Source organism: Pristiophorus japonicus, chromosome 10, assembly GCF_044704955.1.
Source record: "Pristiophorus japonicus isolate sPriJap1 chromosome 10, sPriJap1.hap1, whole genome shotgun sequence".
Lineage (NCBI taxonomy): Eukaryota > Metazoa > Chordata > Chondrichthyes > Pristiophoridae > Pristiophorus > Pristiophorus japonicus.
Window position 1 is genome coordinate 184,383,239 of NC_091986.1, and position 11,451 is coordinate 184,394,689.

Here is an 11,451-nt window from a genome sequence, read left to right on the forward strand (position 1 = left end):
TATGTTTTTCTTATTGGTGGATATCCAATCTGGAGGAACTTTGCTTCATATTAAAATATGTACACATAGTGACTGAAAACAATTTTTTTTATTTAAAGGGACACTTGTGCCAGTGGGGAAAAAAATGTCTGGCAAACTTAATTTCGTGGTGGAGAGGAGCTGTGTGCCATTTAACACACGCACAGGGTTTGATGTGCATATTAACTTGTTTTAGACAGTGCCATCATGTCTTTGGGAATCTTTTGTTTACAGTTATAGTTTCATGAAGTTCATGCCACTGAAAAACTCTAGTATTTGATCTTGGAGTGAAGTTAGTATGTTTTAAACAAGAACTTGCATTTATATAGCACCTTTAACGTTATAAAATGTCCCAAGGCGCTTTACAGGAGCGTTATAAAACAAAAATTGACACTGAGCCACATAAGGAGATATTACTACTGGTAACCAAACAATTGGTCAAGGAGATAGGTTTTAAGAAGCGTCTTAAAGAAGGAGGGAGGTAAAGGGGCTGAGAAGATTGGCCAAATCCGATAACTGAATTATGAAAATACTGTGGATGAAACTAATGACATTACATCAGTTGAGATTTTGTTAAAATTGTAAATCTAAATTTATAAAAGGCTCTTAAATACATTTAATGTATGTTCTGGGGGAGATAATAATAAAACAACAGTTTATGCAAAAAAAATCACAGTATATATAATGTTGCAATTCTCCTGTCAAAATCGTATTTGAAGTCTAAAATCTATTGTACAGACTTTCCTGTGGCTTTCAAACAATATTTGTCTTGTTGATACCTTTCAGTCTTATTTTTATGCTTTGTTGTTTTGCATGTTCACAAGACATTGGCTTTGTGCTAGATCTGCAGTTGCTATGATACTACCTATAGTTTGGATTGGAGCAGGGGATGGTTGATGTAATTGGTGGCTTTGCTTGTGATATCAGGTTAAGAAGATTATATAGCTACTGCATTTTAATGTTCAGAAATATTTTGGCAATTAAATATATCTTAAAAACAATATGGAATAATAACTGTCCTGCTTCTATTCGTATTTTGATGCATACTTGGAATTTCAAACAAACAGTTTTTGGTTTCAAAAAAACATTGTATACAATAGAATCATAGAATAGTACAGCACAGAAGGAGGCCATTTCACCGATTGACTCTGCACCCGTTCTTTTGAAGAGGAATCCAGTTGGGATTCCAGATATGGGGAACCAGCCCCCTGCTGGTTCCCCATATCCCTGCAATTTTTTCTCCTTCAAGTATTTATCCAATTCCCTTTTAGACTACTATTGAATTTGTTTCCACCGCCCTATCAGGCAGTGCATTCCAAATCCAACCACTCACTTCATCAAAAAAGTTATTTTCTCAAGTCACCTCTGTTTCTTTTTCCCATCGCCTTAAATCTGTGTACTCTCGTTATAGACCCTTCAGCCATTGGAAACAGTTTCTCTTCATTTACTCTATCTAAAACCCTTCATGATTTTAAACACCTAGAAACATAGAAACATAGAAAAATAGGTGCAGGAGTAGGCCATTCGGCCCTTCGAGCCTGCACCGCCATTCAATAAGATATGGCTGATCATTCCCTCAGTACCCCTTTCCTGCTTTCTCTCCATACCCCTTGATCCCTTTAGTCGTAACGGCCATATCCAACTCCCTCTTGAATATATCCAATAAATTGGCATCAACAACTCTCTGCGGTAGGGAATTCCACAGGTTAACAACTCTCTGAGTGAAGAAGTTTCTCCTCATCTCAGTCATAAATGGCTTACCCCTTATCCTAAGACTGTGTCCCCTGGTTCTGGACTTCCCCAACATCGGGCACATTCTTCCCGCATCTAACCTGTCCAGTCCTGTCAGAATCTTACATGTTTCTATGAGATCCCCTCTCATGCTTCTAAACTTCAGTGTATAAAGGCCCAGTTGATCCAGTCTCTCCTCATAGGTCAGTCCAGCCATCCCGGGAATCAGTCTGGTGAACCTTCGCTGCACTCCCTCAATAGCAAGAACATCCTTCCTCAGATTAAGAGACCAAAACTGAACACAATATTCCAGGTGAGGCCTCACCAAGGCCCTGTACAGCTGCAGCAAAACCTCCCTGCTCCTATACTCAAATCCCCTAGCTATGAAGGCCAACATGACATTTGCCTTCTTCACCGTCTGCTGCATCTACATGCCAACCTTCAGTGACTGATGTACCATGACACCCAGGTTTCATTGCACCTCCCCTTTTCCTAATCTGCCGCCATTCAGATAATATTCTGCCTTCGTGTTTTTGCCACCAAAGTGGATAACCTCACATTTATCCACATTATACTGCATCTACCATGCATTTTCCCACTCACCTAACCTGTCCAAGTCACCCTGCTGCTTCTTAGCATCCTCCTTACAGCACACACTGCCGCCCAGCTTAGTGTCATCTGCAAACTTGGAGATATTACTCTGAATTCCTTCATCTAAATCATTGATGTATATTGTAAATAGCTGTGGTCCCAGCACTGAGCCCTGCGGCACCCCACTAGTCACTGCCTGCCATTCTGAAAAGGACCCGTTTATCCCAGACTCTGCTTCCTGTCTGCCAACCAGTTCTCTATCCATGTCAATACATTACCCCCAATACCATGTGCTTTAATTTTGCACACCAATCTCTTGTGTGGGACCTTGTCAAAAGCCTTTTGAAAGTCCAAATACACCACATCCACTGGTTCTCCCTTGTCCAACTCTACTATTTACATCCTCAAAAAATTGCAGAAGATTTGTCAAGCAGGATTTCCCTTTCATAAATCCATGCTGACTTGGACCGATCCTGTCACTGCTTTCCAAATGCGCTGCTATTTCATCTTTCATAATTGATTCCAACATTTTCCCCACTACTGATGTCAGGCTAACCGGTCTATAATTCCCCGTTTTCTCTCTCCCTCCTTTCTTAAAAAGTGGTGTTACATTAGCTACCCTCCAGTCCATAGGAACTGATCCAGACTCGATAGACTGTTGGAAAATTATTACAAATAAGAACATAAGAATTAGGAACAGGAGTAGGCCATCTAGACCCTCGAGCATGCTCCGTCATTCAATAAGATCATGGCTGATCTGGCCGTGGACTCAGCTCCACTTACCCTCACGCTCCCCGTAAACCTTAATTACTTTATTGGTTAAAAATCTAGCTATCTGTGACTTGAATACATTCAATGAGCTAGCCTCAACTGCTTCCTTGGGCAGAGAATTCCACAGATTCACAACCCTCTGGGAGAAGAAATTCCTTCTCAACTCTGTTTTAAATTGGCTCCCCCGTATTTTGAGGCTGTGCCCCCTAGTTCTAGTCTCCCCGATCAGTGGAAACAACCTCTCCGCCTCTATCTTGTCTATCCCTTTCATTATTTTAAATGTTTCTATAAGATCACCCCTCATCCTTCTGAACTCCAAATGAGTAAAGACCAAGTCTACTCAATCTATCATCATAAGGTAACCCCCTCATCTCTAGAATTAGCCTAGTGAATCATCTCTGTACCCCCTCCAAAGTCAGTATATCCTTCCTTAAGTAAGGTGACCAAAACTGCACGCAGTACTCCAGGTGCGGTCTTACCAATACGCTATACAGTTGCAGCAGGACTTCTATGCTTTTGTACTCCATCCCTCTCGCAATGAAGGCCAACATTTCATTTACCTTCCTGATTACATGCTGCACCTGCAAACTAACTTTTTGGGATTCATGCACAAGGACCCCCAGGTCCCTCTGCACCTCAGCATGTTGTAATTTCTCCCCATTCAAATAATATTCCCTTTTACTGTTTTTTTTTCCCAAGGTGGATGACCTAACACTTTCCGACATTGTATTCCATCTGCCAAACCTTAGCCCATTCGCTTAACCTATCCAAATCTCTTTACAGCCTCTCTTTGTCCTCTACACAACCCGCTTTCCCACTAATCTTTGTGTCATCTGCAAATTTTGTTACACTACACTCTGTCCCCTCTTCCAGATCATCTATGTATATTGTAAACAGTTGTGGTCCCAGCACCGATCCCTGTGGCACACCACTAACCACCGATTTCCAACCCGAAAAGGACCCATTTATCCCGACTCTCTGCTTTCTGTTCGCCAGCCAATTCTCTATCCATGCTAATACATTTCCTCTGACTCCGTGTACCTTTATCTTCTGCAGTAACCTTTTGTGTGGCACCTTATCGAATGCCTTTTGGAAATCTAAATACACCACATCCATTGGTATACCTCTATCCACCATGCTCGTTATATCCTCAAAGAATTCCAGTAAATTAGTTAAACATGATTTCCCCTTCATGAATCCATGCTGCGTTTGCTTGATTGCACTATTCCTATCTAGATGTCCTGCTATTTCTTCCTTAATGATAGTTTCAAGCATTTTCCCCACTACAGATGTTAAACAAATGCATCCACTATTTTTAGGGCCACTTCCTTAAGTACTCTGGGATGTAGACTATCAGGCCCTGGGGATTTATTGGCCTTCAATCCTATCAATTTCCCTAACACAATTTCCTGACTAATAAGAATTTCCTTCAGTTCCTCCTTCTCGCTAGACCCTCGGTCCCCTAGTATTTCTGGAAGGTTATTTGTGTTTTCCTTCGTGAAGACAGAGCCAAAGTATTTGTTCAATTGGTCTGTCATTTCTTTGTTCCCCATTATAAATTCAGCTGATTCTGACTGCAAGGGACCTACGTTTGTCTTCACTAATCTTTTTCTCTTCACATATCTATAGAAACTTTTGCAGTCAGTTTTTATGTTCCAGCAAGCTTCCTCTCATACTCTATTTTCCCCCTCCTAATTAAACCCTTTGTCCTCCTCTGCTGAATTCTAAATTTCTCCCAGTCCTCAGGTTTGCTGCTTTTTCTGGCCAATTTATATGCCTCTTCCTTGGATTTAACACTCTCCTTAATTTCCCTTGTTAGCCACAGTTGAGCTACCTTCCCCATTTTATTTTTACTCCAGACAGGGATGTACAATTGTTAAATCTCTTTGCATTTTTGCAAAAGTGAATTTGTGTCACATTTCACAATACAAACGGATTTGATGTGGCTTATATAATTTTACTCATTCTACCCTTTCCATTTGATTTGTTATATTTCTTTTGTGGTATAATATTATGGATGCACTTCCACGCGCATAATTTATCTCTCAGAAAAATCCACGAGTGCATAATGTACAAGAGATTTGTCTGAAGTGATTTATGTAAATCATCTGCTTTGTTTGAAGAAAATCTAGAGTTACATAAAGCAACATTTTATAAAGAGCAGTTGGATGGACTAGTTCATTTGTTTTGGGTGGAGTTAGTTGAGGTAAGAATGGTGGCTAGAATACCCTGTTCTTTTTCAAATATTGCTAGAAGATCTTTAACAGCTCTTCAAACCACGAGGTTAGGCAGATAGGGCTTTCGTTTAACATCTCATCCAAAGGATAGTACTTTCAACAGAGGTGGATGGAAAAGTGGCTAAAGCAGTGAAAGCAAAGGGTGGCTGTGGATGGTGTTATGTCTTCATAGTAAGGGATCATTAGCAAGATGCTATTGGGATCAATGCTGCTCAAGTGAATCAGTGATGGAGCCATAGGAACATAGAAATTGCTCGACGAGAAAAGACCAAGGTCAATTTCGTTCGCCTTCTACCATCCTGGCAGTCACATAATGCAATGATAATGGAGTTGTTGACTAATTGTACACTTGCCATCTGTCATGTCTCAAACTACTCATACTGTATCCCAAAATGTTATTTACTGAAAGAAATCTTATCTAAATTGCTTTTGAATTAATCAGTATTATCTGCTTCCACTGACTCCCTAGGGAACATATTCCATAGATTGACCACTCGTTCACTGAGCCATTGCTGTTTTCAGTGTGTATTGATGCTTTGTAGCTGGGGATTGAAACAGCGCTGTTTAAATTTTCAGATGACACCAGATTGGAGTTTAAACATTAGGAAAACGCAAGCCAACTACAAAGGTATCGTTTGGCAAGGTGGGTCGATGACAAGCAAATGCCATTTAAATTGAACAAATGCAGAACAAGAAGATATGAGTAGAGATTTAAACAAAATGGCCCTAGGCTAAAGCATACAATGAATGAGATAGATCTAAGAATACTGGTGGATAGTTCGCTGAAACCAACAGTGCACTGTTGGCAACAGTATGGAAAGCGAACTAGATTTTGAGATGTATAGTCAGAGACATGGAGCACAAATTCAGGAGGTCTCTTGCATATTCCCCATCCTTTAACACCCCCATTCACAGCCATGCCTTCTGCTGTTCAAGCCCCATGTTCTGAAATTCCCTCCCTAAACTCCTCCGCCTCCCTCTCTAAAGCCCATTAAAACCCACCTCTTTTTGACCAAGATTTTGGTACCTCTCCTAATATCGCTTTCTTTTCATCAATGCCCTTTTTTTTGTCTGATTACACCTCTGTGAAGCACCTTGGGACATATTTGTACCTTAAAGGCACTATGTAAATGCAAGTTGTTGTGTAAGGTCACAACTAGAGTACTGTGTTCACTTCTGGTTGCTTTATTACAGCATGGTATCTGTAATATATGCATCTGTGAGTATGCTCACAGGTTTGTAGAGCTATTGCATTGTGAGTGGCTTAGCCAGTCACGTGATGTTCACAAAGCTCAATAAAACCCCAGTCAGTTGAGTCTAGGTCATCCACGATAAGGTAAGCAGTTGTGAGCCTAGTGAATGAACAGGTAGGGGCCGAAATTCATCAGGACGTAAGGTCCACCCATTTCTCAGCGATATTCTGGCGGTGCGTCATTTAAAACCGCTGGAATACCGTCGAGACCGAAGAGCGCTAGTTTGGTGAAATTTTTTTTGGTGGTATGCGAGCGGTGTGCGGCGGGCAGTATGCAGTATGATAGTCGATCAAGATCAACTTTCTTGTCGATGGACGGTGCGGTACTGCACTACGCATTCGCAAATTGTTTTTTTGCTTTTTTTTTCACAGGTGCTTTTTCCCCACGATTTCGGGGGTCAGGGGTCACATGCACGTGTACAGAGAGTTGAAGTCGAGGGAGAGAGAGTGAGAAGGAGCAGCAAAGTATTCGAGGGTCAGTTGTTTTCATCAGAGATTCCAAAGTCAAATAATATTACTAACAAATAATAATTATACAATATTAACAATAATAATACATATTTTATAAATCAAAAATCATATAATAAATATAAATATAATGGAAATGCTGAAAAAGAAGTCGAAGCGCAGGAACATCGAGAAGGACAGGAGGTTGAGGGCGCCTGCCCTTGATGAGAGGGAGCTACCTGCCCTGCTGGAGAGACACTCTGACTTAACGGAGCGTGGTCATGGAAAGGCCCCCCAAAGGAGTACAACAGAATATGGGACGCGATTGGGGAGGCTATCTCCTCCACAAGTACAATGGCACGCACTGGAGAAAGGTGTCGTAAGAGGTGGAATGACCTGGTGAGGGTAGCAAGAGTAAGTAATGATTTTATTTATACACCCTCCATGTGCCATGTACCATGTAAATGTAGGTTCAGTGTCACTCGGATTATGTTATTTATCCCAAGGTTACGGTGATGTATTTGTGCTTTCAGGCAATGACAAGAGGATCAACCCAGTGTTTTAATGTGTGTGTGTGTGTGTGTGTGTGTGTATGTGTGTGTGAACCTGTGTGTCTGCGATGTTAAATGGATTAAAGATTTTTACTTTCATTTACTTCACTTTCTGCAGAAGAAGACATCTGCAATAGCAATGGATCAGCGGCGTACGGGGGGAGGACCTCCCAACGCAAGAACCCTTGATGGAGATTGAGATCCGTGCCCTGTCACTGATCAGGAATAGCAACTGTGCCACCACCGGCGTTGGAGCTGACCCACCCTCACAGGATGGTCAGTTCAATACAATCCCCGGTCTGTGTTGCGGTCCTGTAATGTCATATAATGTAACTAACTGTAATGTTAGCCACATATAATGTAATGTAAGTTTATTGCACTGTAATGGTGGGCTCATGTGATGTACTGCAATGTTGGGGGCATGTAACACAATGCATATGGAAATGTATATGTATATATGTATATATGTATTGTGTGTCTGCGATATGTAATGCAGTAATGCAGCAGTGGTGGACATTTAAGTAAGTCTGCGCTACATCACTGTACTCATGTACTCATATAACCCTGACCCCTCCCCTGCTGCCAAGCACTTTTAAATGTTGTTTTGTACTTCCAGAATCGGAGGATTCAAACCTACTGCCTCCACCTCTGGCGTTACCCAGCCCTCTCCCGACTTCACCCCTGCCAGAGATGATGAAGAGGAAGAGGAAGAGCAGCTGATCCTGGAGCCAGTGGAGGTGGGGGTGGAGACGGAGGAGAATACATCAGTTCCATGTGGGCCAGCTGAAACATCCTCCACCACTGAGTCTATATTCAGGGGATTCCCCCATGCCTCCTCTGATTCTGTGGGACCAAGCGGTGTGCAACAACGCACCCCCAGTGTTGCGGTGCCTTTGCCGCAGCGACGGAGGTTGGTGCAGAAAAAGTCCGTTGCTGCAAGGCAGATAAGCGCATACTAGGATATGGTGAGTCTGTCACAAGCCAGCGTCGACATAGGTTGAGAGCTGCTCAAGACCATGGCTACGATAGCCGGAAACATCGCGGCACTATCAGAACAACAGTCGGAGAATATGTCGCATCTGATCACCGCGATGGAGCGAACCGCTGACTCCGTCGATGCTACGCAGCAATCGATGGGATCGGGATATGGCGCGAAATCCCCCCATGCCATAGTAGTCGGGTCAACAGCACCTGAGGGTGGGGAGCTGCCAGCAGCTTCCAGCCCTGAAGCCGTGCCTTCCGGATCACGAGTTTCTCCTGAGGCCCCATTCATTGCGCCTACAATATCTCACCCCCAATGACAGCAACAGCACTCGGGGTGCGGTGCTGCACGCCGACTTGGTACCACCACGGGGAGGTCCGGGCTCAGGGGCAGTGGGAAAGGGAAGGGTGGGAATAAGAAAGGGGGGTTGAGTCTGAAGGATGGTGGAGTACGCGGTCGAGGTTGAGGACAGTAAAGGGTACTTTGTTGTAGTCAAGTGTTCATTGTTCATTTAAAACAGTTGAAGTTTGAATTTTAAAATTTATTTCAAGTTGTTGAAGTTTTAAAGTTGTTAAAGTTGTTACAATTGTTTAACATAGAAACATAGAAAATAGGTGCAGGCGTAGGCCATTCGGCCCTTCTAGCCTGCACCGCCATTCAATGAGTTTATGGCTGAACATGCAACTTCAGTACCCCATTCTTGCTTTCTCGCCATACCCCTTGATCCCCCTAGTAGTAAGGACTACATCTAACTCCTTTTTGAATATATTTAGTGAATTGGCCTCAACAACTTTCTGTGGTTGAGAATTCCACAGGTTCACCACTCTCTGGGTGAAGAAGTTTCTCCTCATCTCGGTCCTAAATGGCTTACCCCTTATCCTTAGACTGTGACCCCTTGTTCTGGACTTCCCCAACATTGGGAACATTCTTCCTGCATCTAACCTGTCTAAACCCATCAGAATTTTAAACGTTTCTATGAGATCCCCTTTAAAGTTATAGTTATAAGTTTTGCAAAGTTTTACAATTGTTGTGTACTTTTTACATTTTTACATAAATGTTTCAATTGAATTTAAGCCCTCTTGTGCAGTGTCAAACTTTTGGGATAACAGTTAAAAGGGTCCCAAAACAAAGCTCTCCACATTCAAGCAAAGCGTTCATTTATGAGCTGCTGATGTAACAGTTTTGCAGTGGCATACGCTCCGCGTGCCCTCCGCTGTGGTGTTGGGGGGGGAGGGGGTGCGGGGTGGTGCCGTGGGTTCATCTGGAAGCTCCTCCTCATCCCCCTCATTTTCCTCCTCTTCCTCCTCCGTCTCCTGCGCCCTCTCCCCAGGTGGTCCCGCAGTCCCCTGTGGCAATTCCTGTCCCCGCATGATTGCTACATTATGCAACATGCAGCACACCACTGTGAACTGAGCAACCTGCTCAGGATGCTACTGCAGCCTGCCTTCCGAGTGGTCCAAGCATCGAAAGCACTACTTCAGCACTCCAATTGTCTTTTCGATAATATTATGTGTGGCTATATGGCTCTTATATTGTTGCTCGGCTTCTGTCTGAGGGTTCTGTGGAGGGGTGGGGGGGTGGGGTTCAAGAGCCAGGTGGCGAGGCCGTACCCTTTGTTCCCCCAGCATCCAACATTTATCTTGTGGCTCAGATTTCAACAAGTCAGACACAGTGCTCTCACGCAAGATGTGCGCATCATGGATGCTCCTTGGAAAGTAGGCATTCACTGGCATTATGCGCTGCGTATGGTTGCAGATGAGCAGCATGTTGAGGGAGTGGAATCCCTTATGGTTTTGGTACACCTCCGCTTCCTGTAATGGTGCTCGCAGAAGAAGATTTGGGCGTGGATGAGCCTGAAGAGGAAGACATCTTCCAATCCCACCTTCCAGACCAAGAGCACGGGGGGGTAGGGGGGGGATGGATGAAGCCCCCACTGTTGTACTTACTCTGGAGGAGGTGCAGGTGCCACCGATTGAGGTGTCAGGCCCTTTCCTGAGTGGTACGAGTGTTGGAACATTCCATGGTTTCTCACAGTCCAAGGCTGGGGATTCCAGTGGGGTGCAGGGAGGCACACCCAGGGTCCCACCGTCCGAGGCTGCAGGTCCCAGTGGGATGCAGCGTGCCACACCCAGGGTGAGGAGGGGAAGGAGAGCTCAACAGTGGTCTCCTGAGGTGCAGCATCTAACAGATGTGGTTTAGATGATGGCAATGAGTACGGAGAGCATTGACCTTACACGATCATTCCAGGACACAATCGGGGCTGTCGGGAGAAGTAACAACACTCTCACAAGAAATGGGAACACTGTCCGGGCACGTGAGGAAGGGAATGTCGCAAGTAGCTGATACACTGTCGGTGCACATGAGGGAGGGAATGTTGCAGGTAGTTGACACACTGTCAGGATACATGAGAGAGGGAATGTTGGAATTAGCTGCTGCAATAAGGGAACATGCCCAGACCCCGCGGCCATTGACAGAATTAACTGCCACTCCCACTCCAATCCCCAGATCAGCCTCTGAAGCAGCCCAAGCCGGGCCTTCCACATTACACCCTCCATCAAGAAGTGCGCAATACCTGAGATGTTCGAAAGAATGAGCTTAGTACCAACCTGAGAAACGCTGCACCACCGCCTGAGGGCAGGGGTGGAGTCAACAAGACCAATCGCAGCGGGTGGTCTTCGAATAAGGTGGAGGAGAGATGTGTGCAGCCTTTCTTTGCTATCATATTATTATTATTGTTGTTACTTTTGTAACTGTTCTCAAATTAAAAGTTTTTTGTAAGTTATGTAAATTTACAAGTTTAAAAGTTTGTAAGTGATCTTAAAGTTTTTAAGTGATCTTAGAGTTTGTAAGTGATCTTAAAGTTTGTAAGTG